Genomic DNA, 20,348 nt, shown 5'->3' with positions numbered 1-20,348 from the left:
ATGAGACAATGCTAATTAAATCTTTACATGCTGGTTACTTAGGGTTTCAATTTTGCAGTTTAATGGTAAACCCCTTGAAGGAATTCTCCTTTGCAAGCATTATGCTAAAAAAAGTGCATATACCTCTCTACCTTTAGAGAGGTTGAATGACAACCCAAGCATTTCCATTTCCAAATGAGTTAAATCCTTCGCCAAACAAAGAAACAAAAAATAAAGCAAGGGATGGGCATTTACCAAAACCAAAAATAAAGCAAGGGATGGGCATTTACCAACACATTTACGTATTTATCTTAATTACTCTGGCTGCAAAGATGTAAACAATAAGCAGAGGGATTTAAATTGTTAGCCCAAGAAAGATAGTAAGCATCTTTTCCAAATAATGAGGTATTTTCTAGCCTTGTAGACACTTCCCATTTTTACATCTAATGTTTGTTGTGGAGTCGTTTTGGCTGAGTAGTGGTCATAATAATAGCAGTCAGTACTTGCTAACAGCAGTCAGCTCTTACAGTGCCACAGGCACTGCACTAAGCACTTTACATAAATTATTGCATTTAATGCTCACAACCCTATGAGGTAGGAAACATTAATTTTTCTATTTTTATGGATGATGAAATGGAGACTCAGAAAAATGAAATAAGCTGGCCAAGATCTTGGAGCCAGTAGAGTGGTGGAGAGTCTGTATGAATCCAGGCACCTGAGGCCAGAGCCCAAATCATGCTCCTCTTCTATCCCAATCTGTCTGGGCATGGGGAGTCCTTGCCAATATTTTAATCTGCCAGGACTAAATTGAGTTTCACGGGGTAGATACCCTGTTTCCGTCTTGTTCACAATGACACTGGCCTGGCATCTACATAGTGGGCACTCCATAAATAAATAAAATAACTAACTGAATCAATTAAAATGTGCTTTCCAGGTACCCAAATATGACAATGATATTAAGCTTGCAAATGTTCAGTCCTACTGGGTCTCTTCTACATTTGGGCTGATATAAACCCTGTGCTTTTAAACGTCACACTTTTATTTAAAATAAAGAAGAAGAAGAAGAAAAAGCTTGCAATTTAGCACATATCTGCTCCCCATCCATCCTCATGCTTGTGATTTATGAAAATCCTGCTCTCTGATTTTTTTTCCAGACTGTGATGAAATCAGGATTCAGACTAAATGCAAAAGAGGTCTAATAAACTGATGCCCAATTTAATTAGATTCATTAAATCAAGCAAATACTCATTGGGTGTTTACTGTGTCACAGGGCCAGAAAGACCAGACCCTGCCCTTAAAGAATTTATAATCCTGTGGAGAGAGAATAAGACAAATACACAAGTGACTGTAAAATAAGATACATGTCAAAAGGAAGGAAGGAGTGAGTAGATATGTGGATCCTTGGGAAGGAGAGATCAGAGTTGCCAACATGTGACAGCTCCATCGGCGCTCTCCAATCCAACCCTCTGATGACAGACATGTTCTGTATTGGCACTTCCCAATAGGGTACTGAGTAAGCTACTGAGTACTGGAAATGTAGCCAGTATGAATGAGAAATGGAATTAAACATTTTTATTTCAACTTATTTCAATTACATGTAAATAGCCAGCAGCTACCATATTGGGCAGCAGAGCCCTAGATCTACAAACTTAGCTGTTCATTACCCAGGGATCTTTTTAAGAATGCAGATTCTGGGCTTCCCTGGTGGCGCAGTGGTTGAGAATCTGCCTGCCAATGCAGGGGACACGGGTTCGAGCCCTGGTCTGGGAAGATCCCACATGCCACGGAGCACCTGGGCCCGTGAGCCACAAGTACTGAGCCTGCGCGTCTGGAGCCTGTGCTCCGCAACAAGAGAGGCCGCGATAGTGAAAGGCCCATGCACCGCGATGAAGAGTGGCCCCCGCTTGCTGCAACTAGAGAAAGCCCTCACACAGAAACGCAGACCCAACACAGCCAAAAATAAATAAATAAAATCATTAAGTAATTAAAAAAAAAAAAGTAAACTTAAAAAAAAAAAAAGATTACTTTAAAAAAAAAAAGAATGCAGATTCTCATTCCTTATGGAGATTTTGATGAAGTTGGCCTGGGATAGGGTTTGGGTGTATAAAGCTGCACATGGGTCTCTAAAGCAGACCAAGTTTAATACTCCAGCCTCAGGCTATCCTAGCTGGGCTCTGCCCTATCACCACTCACAGGCTCAGAGGGTCTGGCAGCCACGTTGGCCTGGGCCTGATAACTGCAAAGATGTCACTTGACTTGCCTTTGCTCTAAGCCACTCTGTTTCCTTTCTCTACCTACTCAACCAAATGTTTTTAGAGCTGACCCAAACTCTAAGCTAATATATAACTGAGGTCCAAGGTTGTGTTTTATTCCTCTTGGTAGGCACTGTACCACAGTGCCTGGCCTATGAGTGGTATATAAATGTTGGCTGAAACAACCAAGATATGTCACAAAACACATTTTCAACAGCCTTCCACTCATGGGGCCTGCCACCCTGGAGAACAAAGTCCACCTGAAACAGGTGTATGGATGATGGTGTGCAAAAAGCAAATACAGGAAAGCCAATGCACTCTTTAAAAGATTCATAATTTGACTCCAGAAGGAAAGTCATAAAGAAAGAATTCTTCTGTCCAGAATCTCAGGATAAGGCAAACAAGTCTGGACTCCTGCCTTCAAACCAAGTATCAGAGTGCACCATTGTTCTCCTTACCCTCTTTGAAAATAGTTGTCAGAAACCATCCTGCATAAAAACTAACCTAAACAAAAAATGTCTATCCCTGTAGCAAATGCCATGATTCTTTGTCTATTTCCTAAAGACAAGGCTGAGTGTAGGAAACTTTTTAGAAATTAAGAATTTTTGATGGTGTTTGCTACACAGTGCCTGGTAGAGTGCTGAGTGTTTAGGGGGCGCTCAGAATCGGTTGTGGAATGAATAGGCCTTTAAGTGCTAATGCCCCTATCTGTTTTGTGTTTTAAGCATTTTAGTTGGCTCCCATCAAAAACATTTGTCATTTTGGGATCATACCCTTGGGCAAGATAATAGTAGAAGACATGAGATAAAAGTAATGCTAAAAACTAGCAAGGCAAATTCATATTATGGTAGGAAAGATGGAAATCGTTTTTGAGAACTCAGGAAATGATCTCTATATTTCCCTCTAGAAGAAAGGGGATGGGAAAACATGCCAACTGATAAGGCAGCTCTTGAGAAGATGAGAGTAAACTCAGGATTTGGAGCCAACAGATTGAATTAAAATCTGGCTCTGCATGCATGAGAGTCACTTTTCTAGACTCCAAGTCCTCCTTTGAGAGCAGTGTGAGCTTCCTTTCTTCCTGGGGTCGTTTAAAAGGCTCAAATGAATTGTCCTCCCTCAAAAAGATATGTTGAAGTCCTAACCCCTGGGACCTCAGAAAGTGACCTTTTTTGGAAATAGGGTTGTTGCAGATGTAATTAGTTAAGATGGGGTCATACTGGCACAGGGTGGGCCCCTAATCCAATATAACTGGTGTCCTTATAAGAGGGAAGATGATGTGAATACAGGGACACACACGGAGAACGCCCTGTGTCAATGAAGGCAGAGACTGGAGTTGTACAGCTACACCAGTACACAAGGAGCACCAGTTTGCCAGCAAACCCCCAGATGCTGGGAGGGGGCAAGGAAGGGACCCTCTGCAGGTTTCAGAGGAAGCATGACCCTGCTGATATCCTGATACCTTGATTTCAGACTTCTAGCCACCCAGACTGTGAAACAACAAATTTCTGTTGTTTACGTCACCCAGTTTTTGGTACTTTATTATGGCAGTCCTGAAAATAATACAGTGCTGTATGTGTATTAACTACTTTCCTAATTATTTTTACATGAATGCTTATTTTATTTAATATTTAAGGTGCTCACTCTCCTCACCACCTTTCTCCCCACTGCACACCTACAACACATACACTGGTTATGAAAAGAGGTTGTTTTCTACCATTGCCTATACATCGTATGGATAGGGAGATACCCATTCTGAATTTTAAACGTCGTGGTAAACTCGATGATCTTGGGAGCTTCTTCTCTAGGACTTAGCAAGCAAGACTAATACTTACTCATGAGCTATCTCAGCTCTATGCCAAAATCACTTTTCCTCCACTGTTTTGAAAGTCATATGCCAGTTACAGTTTGCAGACTTCCTGAACGTACAGTCTTTCAAATCCCTTTTAAACCTCAGATTCTAAGACAGGCAAAGGAAGCTGGACCAGGAAAAAAAATTTCTTTTCTGTTTACATTACTTGCAGGATCAAGAAAGTTTTTTTTTTTTCTTTCTTTCTTTGTAAGAAATGAGCTATTTGCATAACTGGAATCGTAAAGTAGCAATTTAACATTATTGAATTGAGAAACCGACAGAAGGCTAAACAGAACAAAACATGAACCAACAACTGGGCTATTTTTATTGCTCCTTTTTAGTACCAGCAAGTGCAGTGATATAAAAACTACCATGAAATCAATTAATTTTAGTCTTTTAACAAATTATTTTAATTCCTCTCCTGTAATATGTCTGTATAAAATAATTGCTCTGTAATTACCGACATGATTAAATGTTAAATAAACGCGCAATCTTTAGTTCGGCAGCCTTAACATGCCTAGAAGGCTAAGTTTCATTACTTCTTTTTAAGAACTTCACAGTGTATTGCTTAGTATTTTCACTGCACACATAGATTTCATCATGCCATGTTAATAAATGTTCCATAAGGAGCCAGTTGCTACAATGGATCTTGATTATACATTCGAAACTACAGATAGACCAACGAAAAAAATAGACTCATCATGGTTGGTACTGAAAGTGCCAATATGTAGGCTGCTAATACAAACGCTGTAGATTTTTGGATGCCAACCAAGTCAAGCAACTCCATTAGATTGTATTAGATTTTCTTTTGCTCTAGACTGAATGAGAGTTTAGTTTGTAATAGTGAAAGTAACTTCTCATCAAAAAAATGGCAAACATTTTTACATCCATTTCAGAATATTTATTGCGTTTTTCTTTGCTCTAAGAGTTCTGTACTATCTTTTGTTATATTTTTTTATATCCAGTAGTAATCTTTATTAGCTAACTGACATTTTCACAAAATTTTTATTTAAAAAATGAAAGCATCCAATGTCCTTCAGAGGGGAGCCTATACTTTTAGATCTCATCTAGTAATATTTCTCTAAAGAATCTGACTGCTTAGAATTTGCCAATTAGAAGACTAAGTGCTGTTTAAATCTCAGACTGAGAAAATGTCAAGAACATATCCCTTCCACGTGGTAATGTTCCTTTAAAATTTGGAGACCGACATATAGAAGTATACATATCTTTAATGTAAAAAGTTCCTGCTACTCAAGGTTAAAGACTGCAGTGTTCAGGGGAGTGACAGTATTTGCCCTTCAATTTGATAGACCTTAAGGACATTGTATTTCTACAGAATGCCATCTTTTTTAAAGAAGCAAAATAAAGCCATCTGTCCCTGAACTCTTAAAATAAACTTGGTTTCAGTTCTTTTTCTAAACTATTTTTATATGACTTTGTTCTAATAAGGACTCAAAGAACCTGATTTTCTTCATCACTGGGAGAGGATAAATATAGCAAAAAGTGTGCCTGCCTGTTCAAACCTTCCCTTTGAAGGCCTGGGGGCTGCAGTGGCTCTCTAAGGAAGAGTGCTAACATAGCCAAAGGCCAGGGATGGGGAGCAGGATATAGAGCAAGAGGGACAGCACCGTGGGAAGTGCTTTGCCTACATTCTCACAGCACAAGATGGTGGTAGATGTGATTATTTTCATTTTATAAATGACCTTAGGGCTCAGTGATCAAGTGACTTGCCAGAATTCCCACAGCTAATTGGTGAAAGAGCCGATATTAAACCCAAGTATGTTACATTCTGAGTGAGAACCCTTTCTGTGAACCCACTTGCCTCAGTGTTCTTTTTTTTTTTTTTTAATACATTTATTTACTTATTTATTTATGGCTGTGTTGGGTCTTCGTTGCTGTGCGCGGGCTTTCTCTAGTTGCGGCGAGCGGGGGCTACTCTTCGTTGCGGTGCGCGGGCTTCTCATTGCGGTAGCTTCTCTTGTTGCAGAGCACAGGCTCTAGGCGTGCGGACTTCAGTAGTTGTGGCACGTGGGCTCAGTAGTTGTGGCTCGCGGGCTCTAGAGTGCAGGCTTAGTAGTTGTGGCTCACAGGCCTAGTTGCTTCACGGCATGTGGGATCTTCCCGGACCAGGGCTGGAACCCGTGTCCCCTGCATTGGCAGGCAGATTCTTAATCACTGCACCACCAGGGAAGCCCCGCCTCAGTGATGTTATGGGACCTCCAGTAAGTAGCGTGAATACACTGCAGCGTTCTCCCAGGTACACAGAATAAAACTAACTTGTAAAGTAAAACCTTGGTTAACCAGAAGATTAGGCTCAGGGAATTTGCAAATTTAAAGGTTTCCTAGAAAGCTTTTTGCTTCAATCTCTAATACCCACTTTCTTGCCTTTGATAATGGTAGTTAAATTTTTGTTTTTTTAAAAGACATTTTTTCTTCAAGGCCTTGATAATGAACACATATTGGAAATTTTTTAAAAATCTAAAGCCTTGGTTATTAACTTATTTTCTTCTAATTTCCCATTTTCTCCTAAAAGTGGACTCTAGAGGAAAAGAATTCCAGTTAATTAGGATTTTAGTAATCTGGTTTTTAAATTGTTTTAGTAAATTAAAATCAGGTGAAAGCTACCTCCCTGAATTTGAACTAGTTTCTTATTATAGATTCTCTTTGATGCCAGTGTGTTCACCTATGTTAGTATGCATTCGAAACTAATGGTCCAATACTCAAAGTACTTCCGCTCGTGGATGACCTGGATGCCATAAATCCACCAGAGCACATTAGTGGGCTGGTCCTTAATTACACAGTGTAGGCTTTGTGTAATCAATGGTGCAAAGGAACAGCTGAGAACATTAAGATGCCAGCAGGCATTGTAAATCATAATGCATTCTATAGTCTCTTCAATTCATGTGTCTTATTAAATTAAAAGTAAAAAGAATAGTTTCAGTTAAATATCTGTATGGCCATCATAACCATTAAAATATAAAATAATCCAATGCTATTATAAGATCATCTTTATTACTTTCCCTGGTTTTCTAATGGAAATTGTAGTTACTTTTTGAACCTTAACTATAGGAATGATTTTTTTTTTTTAAGTTATTTTGGACTTTTTTTTTTTTAATTTATTTATTTATTTGCTGTGTTGGGTCTTCGTTTCTGTGCGAGGGCTTTCTCCAGTTGCGGCGAGCGGGGGCCACTCTTCATCGCGGTGCGCGGGCCTCTCACTGTCGTGGCCTCTCCCATTGCAGAGCACAGGCTCCAGACGCGCAGGCTCAGTAGTTGTGGCTCACGGGCCTAGCCGCTCCGCGGCATGTGGGATCTTCCCGGACCAGGGCTTGAACCCATGTCCCCTGCATTGGCAGGCAGATTTTTAACCACTGCGCCACCAGGGAAGCCCCAGGAATGATATTTTTAATGAAGCAAAATTAAAGTTATCTCTTAGAAAGGTTGACTAAATAAAAAGGTTATTTCATAAAAAAGTACATTTTAGAATAAAATGCAGTGCAATCTTATCTATCTAGGACTAACATACACCTTAAAAGCTTTCTGTAGAGTTTTAGGTTTAAGAGTACACTATTTAAACTGTGGAATGTTCCACTGGTTATAATAGTGATGAAATATATTAATGTTGTTTTATTATTACTTCAAGTTATATTTAAATGAGGATAATGAAGACATAATTTGAACACAAGACCAGAAAATGAGAATTATTTTCTTGGAGAATTAAGCAACTTTTAGTAAGCTTCAGCAACTTGGGATAAAATATGGACAGGTAACTTATTTTTGCTTCAGGACTTTTAAGTCTCCAAAATCTAACAAGCACCCATGTTAGCACTCATGAGAAGATTCTGGGTTCAGAAGTATTACCATCAACATGTGGCTGGCAATTAGGTTACTGTACCCTTCAAAGGAACAATAGAAATGAATTAGAATAGTTGACTGGGCAGTTCTTCTGTGTAAGGCACTGTTGAGGAGTGGGGGGAAGCAGGCATCCTAAGTGGAGGTGAAGTTGTATGCAAAGCAGTGGTGTCCTGAGCCAATTGTAAGCATTTCTTTTCACATCCAAGTTTAGAGACATCATGTTGTTAGCTTACGATTGGTCATGGTGAGTGTACTTACACCACAGAAATTGGCAAACACTACGAATCAGGCTTATCTTTTTGGAGATCTGACTGTTAAACATTTACCAGCACACCGCTGGTGTCAAGGCACCAAAGTAGCAGAGGCGGAATAGGTACATGGAATCAGAACTATTTCATTATGAATGAGATTCAAGGTCTCTAAGATAGGAATGGAAATCAAGACAGAAAAGAAGGATGGTGCCTAGCTATGGAGGGCTTTTTATGCTTCACTAAGAAGTATTCTCTCAATTTATTATCATTGTCAGAGACCTAGCAGAAAACAGAAGGTACATTCAAAAGGGAGTGAATAAAGAAAATTTTAAAAAAGGGACCATTTACAAGGCATGGACAAGGTTAAGGTAAACTCACAAAGGATGGCCCAACACCCCTGAGCTAGCTACTGCACGAAGCAGAAGTCAACAGAAACCAGATGGCAAAGGACCCACTGGGACAGTCCATACAATCTGATTCCCAGGTTGCAAAGCAAAGTGGAGTAGGGTGGTTCTGGAGGGGTATGGAAAATATCCAGCACAATCTCATTATCAGTGGGGACCACTAAATGTCTTTTGCAGGGAACTATGGGATCATTTCTACAATTCAGAAAGATTGATCCACCAGCTGTGTGTAAGACAGGAGAGGGAACATAATGGATATGGGGAAACCCACTAAGAAGCATTTTCAATAAGCTAAATAAGAGGTAATGAGAACTGAAATTGGTAAGACTTAAGAAGATCTCAAGAGGCATGGAGAGAAAAGTAGAATAGTAATAAAAGGGTTCAGGGGACCAGAGATGTACTGCTATAAAGCACAGTATAAATATGAAGGATAATGGCATCTTACTGAAAAATAAGTCACTCTATCTCCATCATCTCCTTTGATAACTATTTGGTGATAGTGTCTGAATTAAGTTATATGTCAATACAAAGATGAAGCTAAAACAAATTATTACAGGGGCAGCATGCTAACTCAGTGCTGAAATGATCTCTGTATTATGAACCATAATAATTGAGATCAGGCAGAAAAGTAGATCTCTCCATGGAGGACAGATCAATAACAACTAGGTTTTACGGTCATTAGCACCCTAATGGAATTACTCAGCATCTAAATCTCTTGGAGGATCTTGAACACTCAACATCAGTCACGTCTTTCATGTTAACACCCGGCCAGATGTGGCTAAGTGCAATTTACATAATGGAGATCAGGAACAAGAATGATATTCCACACATGAAACATTTGCATACCAAGCAAGAGGGTTTTAAGATACCCCTAAACTAGTATTTAAAAATTTACATCTGTGGGCAACACAGCTGATGTGTTGTCAGTTAGCCAGTGTCTTAATCAGGGGTTCATCTACAATAAAAGGAAATGTATTACGGGGGAAAAAGGCAATGGAAAGCAGGAAATTAAAGAAGGTATATTAGCTTACTAGACACTCTGTGTCACTCTCACATACATTTTATCTTTAACCAAGAGGTGGAAAAGTTAAGTAACATGCCCAAGACCACACAGAAAGGAAGGAGAGACTTTCTCCTCCTGTGCTCTTTAGCTGTTAGTCTTGGTATGTCAGTCCAAACACGTCAGGCATTGGCATGCCACTCAGCCAGCCCAGGCACCTGAGCCCTTGCTCCTGCAATTCTTCTCTCCAGGAATTCAAGCCTTCTGTTCTCTTCCCCTTTCCATGACTAGATTCAACACATCGCATCCCTTCTGTACATAATGCAAACTCCCCCTTTGCGGAACTTCATAATAATCTGTCTTGTCTGAACTCCAGTGTACTTTAGAGGAAAGGGGAAAGGAAGGTCTGAGATTAATGGCCCCCCTTTTGCTCTATTCTAAGCCTCACTGGTCTTCTGTTTCTCAAACCCATCGAGCTTCTTCCAACCTCCAAATCTTAGCTTACAAAGCTCCCCCGTGCACCCCATTGCCTGGCTAATTCTCACTTATGCTTGGGATTTTGGTTGAAATGTCACTTCTTTAGGCAGGTCTTCTCTTAGAAGCCTCCATGTAATGTTCTATTCTGGCCTCATGAACTTCTCTTTCACTGGACTTAACACAGCCATACTTTTACATTTCCTTGTGTGATAATCGGATTAATGCTTTTATCCCCCATGAGAAGGCAAGCCCCACATAGGACGGGACTGCATTTCATCTGTTTTGCCCACCACTGTATCCCCAGCTCACACAAAAAGATCTGTACAGAGGTGATGCTGTCAATATTTGCCAAGTGACTGAAGTAAATGACTGTCATGTTCTAAGCATTATAGCAAGAGCTTTCCCACATATCTTCAGAGCAGCCCTGTGGGGTCATATCACTCCTCCATTCTACAGATGAGACAGCTTGGGGAATCAGACAAGTTAAGTCTTTTAACCAAGATCACACAGCTAGTATGTGATAGAGTTGAAATTCAAACCCAGACCCATCTCATCCGAGCCCCTCTTTTTTTCTGTTGTTGTGGAATTTCCACAGACGATCACTTAATTATTTTGTCTTGTCTCTATTCATTCTGTTTCCCCAATGAGTCTCAAAGCTTATTTGGGATGGAAATAACACCTTGTACACTTTTTTCATTCCTCCACATCACCCTGCTAATAGCACTGGATATTCTACATGCATTTAATGAATACTTTTTGATTAATAACACTTCCTTGGCATTAATAACATAAAAGCATCCCCAAATGAGTTCAGCTTTCTATAATAACCTATCTAAAATAGTAATGTACTAACATCTCTGAGTATAAATACAGGTTTAAGAGCTACTAATTTCTACCAAACTATTTAGGAAATAATTTTTTTTTTTAATTATTAGAAGAAACAGCATGGCAAAATGAAAAAGAGATATGATATGGAAATCCCTTTCCTCTTTCATCCACTGAATATTTGTAAGTGTGTTTTCCATGTGCCAAGTACTCTTCTAGGTGCCAGGGACTCAAGGCTGAGTAAGCCATAGTCTTTCCCTTAAGGAGCTGTTTGGTGGAGGGGGTGGTATCACAATGATGTGAATAAATAAACTTAAATTAAGATAACACACTATGCTTGAAGTGAGGACAAGGAAATGCGGGAAAGTCAAAGACAGTGTGACTAACTCAGCCTGGAGGAAAACCAGAGTTAAAAGCACCTGGTCCTATACACTAACTGGCTGTGAGATATTGGACAAATTCTTTGTCTCAGGTTTTTTCCTTATCTTTAAACCGGGGATAACAGTTGCTGTGCACCTCCTCTCAGTACACTAGAAAATGCTGTTTATTGGCAAGGGTTACCAGAGGTGACTAACTGGGTGGTACTGGCTGTCCCCAAGGGCTAAGAGTATCAGTATCTCCAATTACCTGTAAATGCACCCAGCTACCAGTTGGGAAGCTCTGATTAGAAGGATTAAACAGACAATGAATATAAGGTTCTCTGTACATAATTATTATTTCCAGCCCTCAAAGAATTCAAAGAAAATGAGGCACTTAATTGTATTCTAACACTCCCATTCATGAGTAAAGGAGAATATGCTAGCTGAAACGGGGTAGAGGCTATAGAAGCTAAATCATAGCAACTTTTTCCTACGTCAATCTACCAGGGGTCTTCTTAAGAGTCACCTGATTTGGCTTGCCCGGTACTTCCTCTTGCTTTGTGACTGACCTGCTCCCAGGAGGACTCTTGGTTACACTGCATTGGGTTCTAATCTGCTCCCAACCAGGAGCTTTGTAGTTTGGTCAAGAAGCAAGAAGATAAATGTTATGAAGATGGTGATACACAGAATCAACAATAACAGTGGTAGCAGCAGGATTTATTGAGCATTTACAAGATGCTAGCCATTGTTCTAAGAGTTTTATACGCCTCAACAACTTTATTATCTAACAATGGATTTCAGAGAGTTGAAGCTTTTGGGTCTGTTAGTTCTAACAATGTCTTGAATTCAGCTCCTCTTTGGGGGATGATAGCTCTGAACTGAACCTTTTCTCTCTGGTTAGACAATCTGATTCTATGAATCACAACTTAGGAGTATTATAATATTTTCAGAGAGAGAAAAGAGAGAGTGGATACAAAGCAGAATCTAGAAACAAAAAAGCTCTAATGTATTCATGTGTTTGCCACTTCTTTCAAAGTACATCCTCTGACTCAAGATTTCTTGCATGTCTGGACAAATATAAAGCTCTCTTGGGGTTCATCACAAAAGGTGACAACCGTGTGAACTATCGACTTCTCAAATATCTAGTCTGAATCTTCTTGTCTGTTAAAATACATCCACTTGCCTCCAAAAGAGCATCCAGACACAATAGCAGTCAGAATGCCAGATTTCCACATAATAATACCACTACTACCCATTGCTACTATTTACTAAGTACTTACCTTGGTCCAGGAAATATGCTTTAGACACATGATCTCATTGAATGAATCCAATGATTCTATAAGGCAGGTTCTATCATTATCCCCATTTTACAGATGAGGATACTGAGGCTCACTGAAATCACTCCATCGCACAGCTAGGATGCAGTTTTGGAACCAATTCTTCCCAACTCTTAAGACCTGCCTAGTTATCCACTCTCTTTGCCCTGCCTTGGATTGTACATCCTGTAATACTATGGCAGGGATTCACATTGTTCTGATGCATCACTTGGATGCCAGAAGGATCTCTTAAAGCAAAACAATATTTAGAAGCAAATCTCAAGTAGTTTCTAATATTGCTAGCAGCTTTAAGCTCTTGTAAAAATCACTCAATACTTTTCATAATATTCAGCAATCTCCTTATCTCTGCAAATATCAGAGTAACTTTTTTCACAATTAATAATTTGACTTCTTTTCTCTGTGTAACAGAAAGATATTTTTCAATTTTTAGAAACCTTCTAAATTTAGACGATGATATAATTCAATATGCCATGTGATGATACTGGTTAGGAGAATGCAATCTTTAAGTATGCATTTTCATCTATTTAAAATTACTTATCTTAAAAACAATTTAAAAACATGCTGTTAATAACTCCAATGTAATTTTAAAGGATAATTCAATGATGATTGGTTAAATAAAAATATCAGATTTTAAAATTTAAAGTAATAAAAAATACATCATGTTTTATTTTACATAAACCTTACTTTAATAATGGAATTATAGAATTTTTAGAGCCGGCTGGGCTATGAAAGCTAGTCTAGTCCAATCCTTTTGTTTTATAGCTGCAATTAAAGAGAAAGAAGCATAGCCAAGTGCTTTAACAGTGCAGTTTCAGAGTCGGACCCAAGTTCATATCCCTGCTCTGTCACTTACCAGCTCTGAGACTTCATCTGTCATCCAGACGAAGTTAGACTTCATCTGTCATCCAGACTTCATTTGTCATCATTCTTGAAAGTGCCCTGCTTAGAAAGCAGGACTGCTATAAACTGAGAATTCGAATAAAGGACTCTCTCCTCTAAAACAGATGTATATCCTATTCATTCATTTATTCATTTGATAAATATTTATTGAGTACACACTAGTTTGTGGCCTTGGGCAAGTTACTTATTTGCTTTGTGCGAGTTTCCTGAGCTATAAAGCGGGTGTCTACATTTTACAGTAGTTGCAAGGATTAAATGAATGAATGTGGGTAAGGTGTGTGAGATGGTTCCTGGCACACTGGAAAGGCACAATAATGTTGGATAGCATTACCTTTCTCCTACTGCTTCTACATTCTATATTAGGTAATATGGTGGGCCCTGGGGATGCTATTTGGGAGTTCCATATAATATTTTCTTCCTAAAAACTAAAGCATCTCATGTGCATGGAGTGAATCTCTCATTCCATTGCTCTATCCTGAGGGTGAAGCCATTTGGAAACTTCTTCACTAGGGTTCTATTTTGACAGTGTTATCCTTCATGCATGAAGAGAAAACTATCCCACCAGTATTTGCCCACATACTTTGTGTTTTTCCTTCAGATGGTTTGGAAGAGACCCAAATTTTTCACCTGGCCTCCCAGGAGAGAAATGATGAGTTTGTGGGTATGTGCGGGAGGTCGGCTGGGATTCCAGAGACAGACTATCCCCGTAGGACACAGCAAAGCTAACTGGTCCTTTGAGGGGTTAAACCTGACGTGTAGTTCTCCCTGCAAAGAACCATAATCAGCTGGAAGAACAAGTGGAGAAATCCAGTTAATTGCCACTCCAGAGTCTTCAGTGGTTCTATCATGCTTGGATAAGTTAATATACATTCCATTAGTGTCTCGGAAACTCTCAGGTCATGGCTGAAGTCCTACATAACTCTCGCTCATGATCTTGGAAATCACAGAATTATGAAGATGAAAAGAAATTTGAGCAGTCAGGCAGCTTCTCAGTCTTCCTTCTCCCAAGAAAACATTACTCCATCGCACAGAAGTGAGAAGTAGTTAAATCTTTAAAACCTTGAGAGAAGGCTCTCCCCAAAGCTCATTTTTAATGTGCCAGTCTTAATTAAAGCAAAAACATAAATGTCTCAGTATGGAATCTAGTGTGTCATCCCTGTTGTATGTGGGTGTGCATGTGTGTGTGTGTACACGCTGGTCATTGTTCTCTGGGAGGAAAGTTAAAATACCCCTGCCAAAGAACAGAGCAAAATCAAACAAAGGCAGAAAGCCACGCCACTACTGCATCTCTTTTCTAGGCAGAACATCGTCAGTTCTGCACACACATTCTGGGTTATATCATTTTCTTACCCTAGCATCACTCTCCTATGAACCTTTCTTCCCAGCTTGTCACAGTATTTTTTTAAGCTTCTAAGGTCAGCTTAAAATAAAATATTAGAGGGAAAGTCTGATTAGTCCTTAGGTATCTGGGAAACCCAGCTTAAGTTTCTCTGCATTATACATTATAAATGACGCCTCCAAAATCCTTGCTCTTTTTGGTAACCCAAGAGGTAGAATGCTGAATCACTGTCATATTATTACCTGTTCTGACTTCATGGTCCAGGAAGCAGCCTTGGTGTGAATGGGAAAGGCACTGGGTCTGAGAGAGGCAGTGAGGCTGGTCTTATCCCAGCTCCACTGTTTCCCTAGATGTGTCCTTAGACAAACTGAACTTGCATTAGGAAGAAGAGCCTTGCAACCCCTCTTCTTTTATAGATAAACATTAGAGAAATATTAAGTGACTCGTCCAAGGTCACACTGAATCTCTCCATGGCTCTGATACCTTAGTTATTGAAAAAAGGGAGAAGGAATGATAATACTTGGTGTCTCAGACTGTGGCAGGTCAGATGAGATACATATTTAAGGACTCTGCAGAATTTGAGGTTCTAAAACATGAGGCATTATTCACTTTGTCAACTCAGCTACATCTTCTCTTTAAGCAGCTTGTACAGCCCTATGTTTCTCGCCGCTGACATTCATTCTGTTTCCAGCCTCCTCTCCTAACGACTCAAGACACTCTGAATTCTGAGTCCTACAAGGAATTAACAACTCCATCCCCAGTGTAGAGTTCTCAACAAACTTAAGGCGTCCACCCTCTTTCAAACAACCATCCAACTCACTTATGTTCAATGAGGTTAGATCTAAAATTGTCTCCTGCTGAACACTGGTGTTCCAGGTGATAGCCCATTCTGGGAATTAATCAGAATGTTTCTTAAAGCTTTTTGCTGGCAGCCAAACTTTGAATGAAGGCTCCTACTTCTGTACAGATTCTGTAGCTCACACTCTTACCATCACAGCATGCTTTATTGTACTTGCCAGTCTCCTTTCTGTAACCTGTACTAGACTTAAACTCACTGAGGGCAGAGCTACATCAACCAGAGCAGGATTCCTCAACCTTGGCCTGACTGACATGTGGAGCAGATACTTCTCTGTTGTGGAGGGACTGTCTGTGCATTTTAGGATGTTTAACATCATCCCTGGCTTCTACCCAGTAGCACACCCCACCCTCAGTTGTGACAATAATTGACAAAAATGTCTCCAAATGTCCCCTGGGGGCGGGGGGGTGCGCAAAATCACCCCTAGTTGAAAACCTCCATGCTAGATCTAGCCAAGTGCTTTTTCATACCAGGCACTTAATAAATACTTAAAATGCTTATGATGGATTTAGCATACAAGATGCAGAAAAATCAAGCTAATTTCTTTTGGTTTTAGTACCTCTTATGATGCCTGGCACATGGCTGGTGGTCAGTATATATTTACTGAGTGTGCAAGCAGCTTCCTATATCCCAAGTAAAATTCTTTCCCTCAAGAGAGTCCAAGTGAGGTGGTGGGGAATTGTCACATTAGGGGGAGAAAATTTTTAAAAGAACAAAACAATCTCTCAGTTGTGGGATTAGGAACCAGAAAAATCACCTTGCCGTGTCCCCCAGACCTTTAGCTCTCCATTTCATCATGACGTATAGGGCAGAAATCAAATTCTTTGCAGTGGTAGTACTAGAAATATCTACCAGTGTTCCTGGATCCTTTAAAACACAACTCGGATAGGGACGTGAAGCACCAGGAGGGAGGCAGGACATCCAGAAGGTCACACATTCAGTCATTGGTGTCAGAGCTGGGAAATGAGCCTGTGCCTTCCTGACTCCCTGTACAGTACTTGATTACAGTGATTATTATAGATGCAAATTAAGACTTATTACTATTGTGAAATAACAGTGCAGGTTAATGATATTCTTTATTGCCATGCTAACATTTTTTTCTAGAGGGGAAAATTATAGGCATGAAACCAATTAAGCAATCTTTCTTTGTAAAGCTTTTTTAGTTATCCTAAATGAAGATTCTCTCTTTGTGCTTACTGCTTAATAGTGCAGATTGATTTTTTTGTCTCCTGGGTCTTACTGAGATGGATGCTGTCCATTTTTCCTTGTATGAATCAAAAATGACTATGCTGATATATTATCTCACAAAGGGCAGTCATGAATAGGAGGAGCAAATATTTTGAAATGAATACGTAACAGACATCCTCCTGTAGAGGTTAAGCATTGTTGGAAATGCCTCCCTTGGAAATCTTTGCTAGTCAAAGTCTTGCGATTGCCTTTTCCTGGACCTCACTGTAGGATGGCTCTTCTCCCATGATTGAAATGGTGGCTTCAGAAATGGACAACAGATTAATCTATGTATGCCTCAAACTTTAGATGGTTGTCCTTTACTCCCAGGTCAACATAATATTTGCAACAAAAACCTTTCACGAAGAAGTATGTCAGGTCATTTGTATATTGTTAATGTAACTATGGTAACCAAAATATGCCACCAGTGTGTCTGTTTCATATACAAATGAGGGGGCAGTTGTGGAGTCCACATGTCTGCCAGGGGTATAATAGATGTGAGCTAGGATGGCCAGAAAATTACAAGACACTTATATTAATCAGAGCTTTCAAATAACATTTCAACCCCTGAGCTATGAAGAGTGTAAATGGAAGGCAATAAGCCATTGTAAACACAGTTTTCACTCCTCAGTTTTCAAAACTAAATGTTGTAAGTCAAGGCAGCAGCATCTTTGGAGGGTACCCTCAAATCAGAGCTGACAGACCTCCAGTCTGTATCAATGCAAGTTTAAGCCTAGTTTCTGTGCATCTCAGGATAACTTTTGGTATATTAAGTGTAATGGTTCCGTCCAAATTAAATGTTTATGTTAGTTGTGGTATTGAAGACACAGCTTCCACAAACCTTTTAGCAATCTCACTAATTATGGTAGTTAGTCCTTCCAGCCCTATACTCCCAACCTTGTCATGATACAAATGAGGAAACTGAGGGTTGGTGGGGTTAAGAAGCTGATCTAAGATCACCTGGCTATGACTAGGTAGCTTAGTTACCCACCAAATAACTGATAAAACTGCTAATAATATCCTACCTTTGTTAGACCTTTTGGAAATATTCAAAAAGTAAAAATAATAATAATAATATATAAGCCTGCATATTGTTTCTTTAAAAAAACTCTAACATAAAATGGCATATGTTTTAATTATTGAATAATATGCTTAACACTTCTATAGGGTGGCCATAAAGTCTGAAAATATATACTATATTATTTTATCATGTATTGTAATTTTAATGTCAGTAAACAATTTATTATGCATTTGTCTATGTTTTGAGACTTGGATGCTACATCCAGTGATGTATCCATAAAATAAGTAAAACAAGAAAATTTAAAAGGCAGACTTCATTTAAGAAGACTTGTAGAATGAATGGTTCCCTTGGTCACTAAAGTATTGGATTTTACATATAGGGTTTAACTTTTGTCTCTGTTCTGCACTTTGAGCCAAAACAAGAGAGAATACATGTTTTTCTGACTTCATCTATATAATTATAATTTCATCTTGAATAAAATATTAATCAAAGCTCTATTCATGAGTTAAAGATACTTACATTGTTCCCAGAAACCAAAATATGATTATGAGTCTAAATTGGAATTTGCTTTATCTCCAGATTGCCTTAACCCAAAATAGATGTTCAGCATAATAATTCTGAAAAGTTAAATACAATATTTGAGCAAGCTTACATTAGTGCTCAAGCGAATCATTCAAAGAACTATTATTTTGTAGCTTAAAAATAAATTATAAGAAAGCATTATGAAAGTCTAGTAAAAAGTGACACCCAGGTCCTATAATTTACCATACTTTATTCATGGCTTATTTATGGTGACATTAAAAAGTCCACCATTCTAATTATTTATAATCATGCCCAACTGGCTTGGGAAGTAGCATTGTAATTCTGTAGAGACAGATTTTCTTTAGTACCTACTGGGTTTGTTCCCATGGGTGTCACTGGTTTAGAATATGTGATAATTGTTCTAACAGTTCAGGTCAAGAGGCTAGCCTTAGCAGGGTCTAACCAGAGAGAAATCAATGGTTGAGTTTTCCCCTGCTTTTTGGGAATTCCAGACACTGCCCAGAACTATCTATATTATTGTTCAGAACCAGAGTCGGCAGTTGGATCCGGTCTAAGATTTTACTTAGCAGAGTGATCCTTTTCTAATAATAAGTACTTTATTACTTTTATTTACCAAGGAGTAAGCCCTAATCTTCCCTTTCATTAGACTTGCAGAACAAAGATTTCACACAGGCAGGTAACAGCCGAAGTAAGTTCTCACAAAATGTGAGGCTTTGGTCATTTTAAACTTACATTTGTTTCCAAAATACCTAGATGATAACTTTACAGTAAAACGGCTTATTGCCTAGTTTAGAAATGTCAACTGCATTTTACAGGTAGCCCTCAAGTCCATAATAAAGACAAAATCCCAGGCTTAAGTCACATAAGAGTTTATTATAATGATTTGTTACTTTCTGACTTCTAGATAGCTCTAAGACAGAAAATGTAATCTTGGCTATAACATTTTCTTACTTAAATTTGACTCAGTTCATTTTTCCCCTCCTGGGAAAGTACTGCTTTATGTGTAAAAAAGTTACTGAACCAGCGAAAATAACTTAAGGAAACATGTAAAACAGCAGACTAACATCTGTTATCCATCCCCCATCCCCCCACACACTGAGTCCTCAAAACAATGTTGTCTTGTTTTGGGTTTTTTTTGGTTGTATTTTAATGTCCCTTTCAGTGAATATATAGCATACAGTGGCAAACGCTGTTTAGTGAATAGGTTCTTTTTCCCTTCAACAGTGTTTGAGACTGACAAAAGAAGAGGCCACTGGGCTGGCTTGTCAGTAGGTATAACCCCTGGGACTCACGTGTGGCCCACACTGCCCGCCTTTTGTTCATCGGTTGATCAGTGCCAGGAGGTGAGCAATGCAGAGGTCTATTAGCTACTCTTAGACAAGGCAGAAATGTCCCTGTTTTGGGGTCTATTGCATGACTGACTCGCTATTCATTGTTCTGTCCTGTGACCCTAAAATCCCTCAGGTGACTAGGAACGTGATGGTTTCATCACCTGCAGTTCTATAAGTTTGGTGCTTGTTACTAAAATGATTTTGACTGGACTATGGACATTCTAATGAGAGATTCCTGTTAGTCATCTACAACTATCTTCTCCTATATTGTATATTTCTGAGGATGGAGAGCAAATGTGAGCAGGAGGTGGGATTACTAAAAGAAAAAGAGAAGAAACTCTAAATAAAAGTTGAGGGGTCAATTCAGAAATTACTTGAAACCACCAGAAGTGAAATTAAGTTACTGTCTGCTTCATATAACCATTTTCCTCACTAGTTCAGAACATCCAGCTTGAAATTGCACACAAACACACAGCCAGGTAAAGAGCAAGCAGTACTTGAGGCTTTCAATACAATAGCACTCAGAGAATTTGGCTCCTGAAT

At 39.1% G+C, this 20,348-nt stretch overlaps 1 protein-coding gene and 1 long non-coding RNA gene across 4 annotated transcripts in view; one reads left to right on the top strand and one right to left on the bottom strand.

Moving 5' to 3' along the window:
- The window catches only part of LOC132375162 (uncharacterized), a 497,604-nt gene that overhangs the window by 358,463 nt on the left and 118,793 nt on the right, over window positions 1-20,348 (top strand). The window lies entirely within an intron of this gene.
- The window catches only part of LRRN1 (leucine rich repeat neuronal 1), a 36,244-nt gene that overhangs the window by 13,766 nt on the left and 2,130 nt on the right, over window positions 1-20,348 (bottom strand). Inside the window, exon 1 of one of the 3 annotated variants that reach the window (XM_059940206.1) lies at window positions 11,778-11,796. The exons of the other annotated variants lie outside the window; for them this stretch is intronic. The gene's annotated coding sequence lies outside the window, so the exon portion shown is untranslated. Of the gene's footprint in view, window positions 1-11,777; window positions 11,797-20,348 lie in introns of those variants that run through there. 3 annotated transcript variants of the gene reach the window in all.

This window comes from Balaenoptera ricei, chromosome 11 (genome assembly GCF_028023285.1).
Source record: "Balaenoptera ricei isolate mBalRic1 chromosome 11, mBalRic1.hap2, whole genome shotgun sequence".
NCBI classification, from domain to species: Eukaryota; Metazoa; Chordata; class Mammalia; order Artiodactyla; family Balaenopteridae; genus Balaenoptera; species Balaenoptera ricei.
This window is presented reverse-complemented; position numbering and strand designations above follow the sequence as displayed.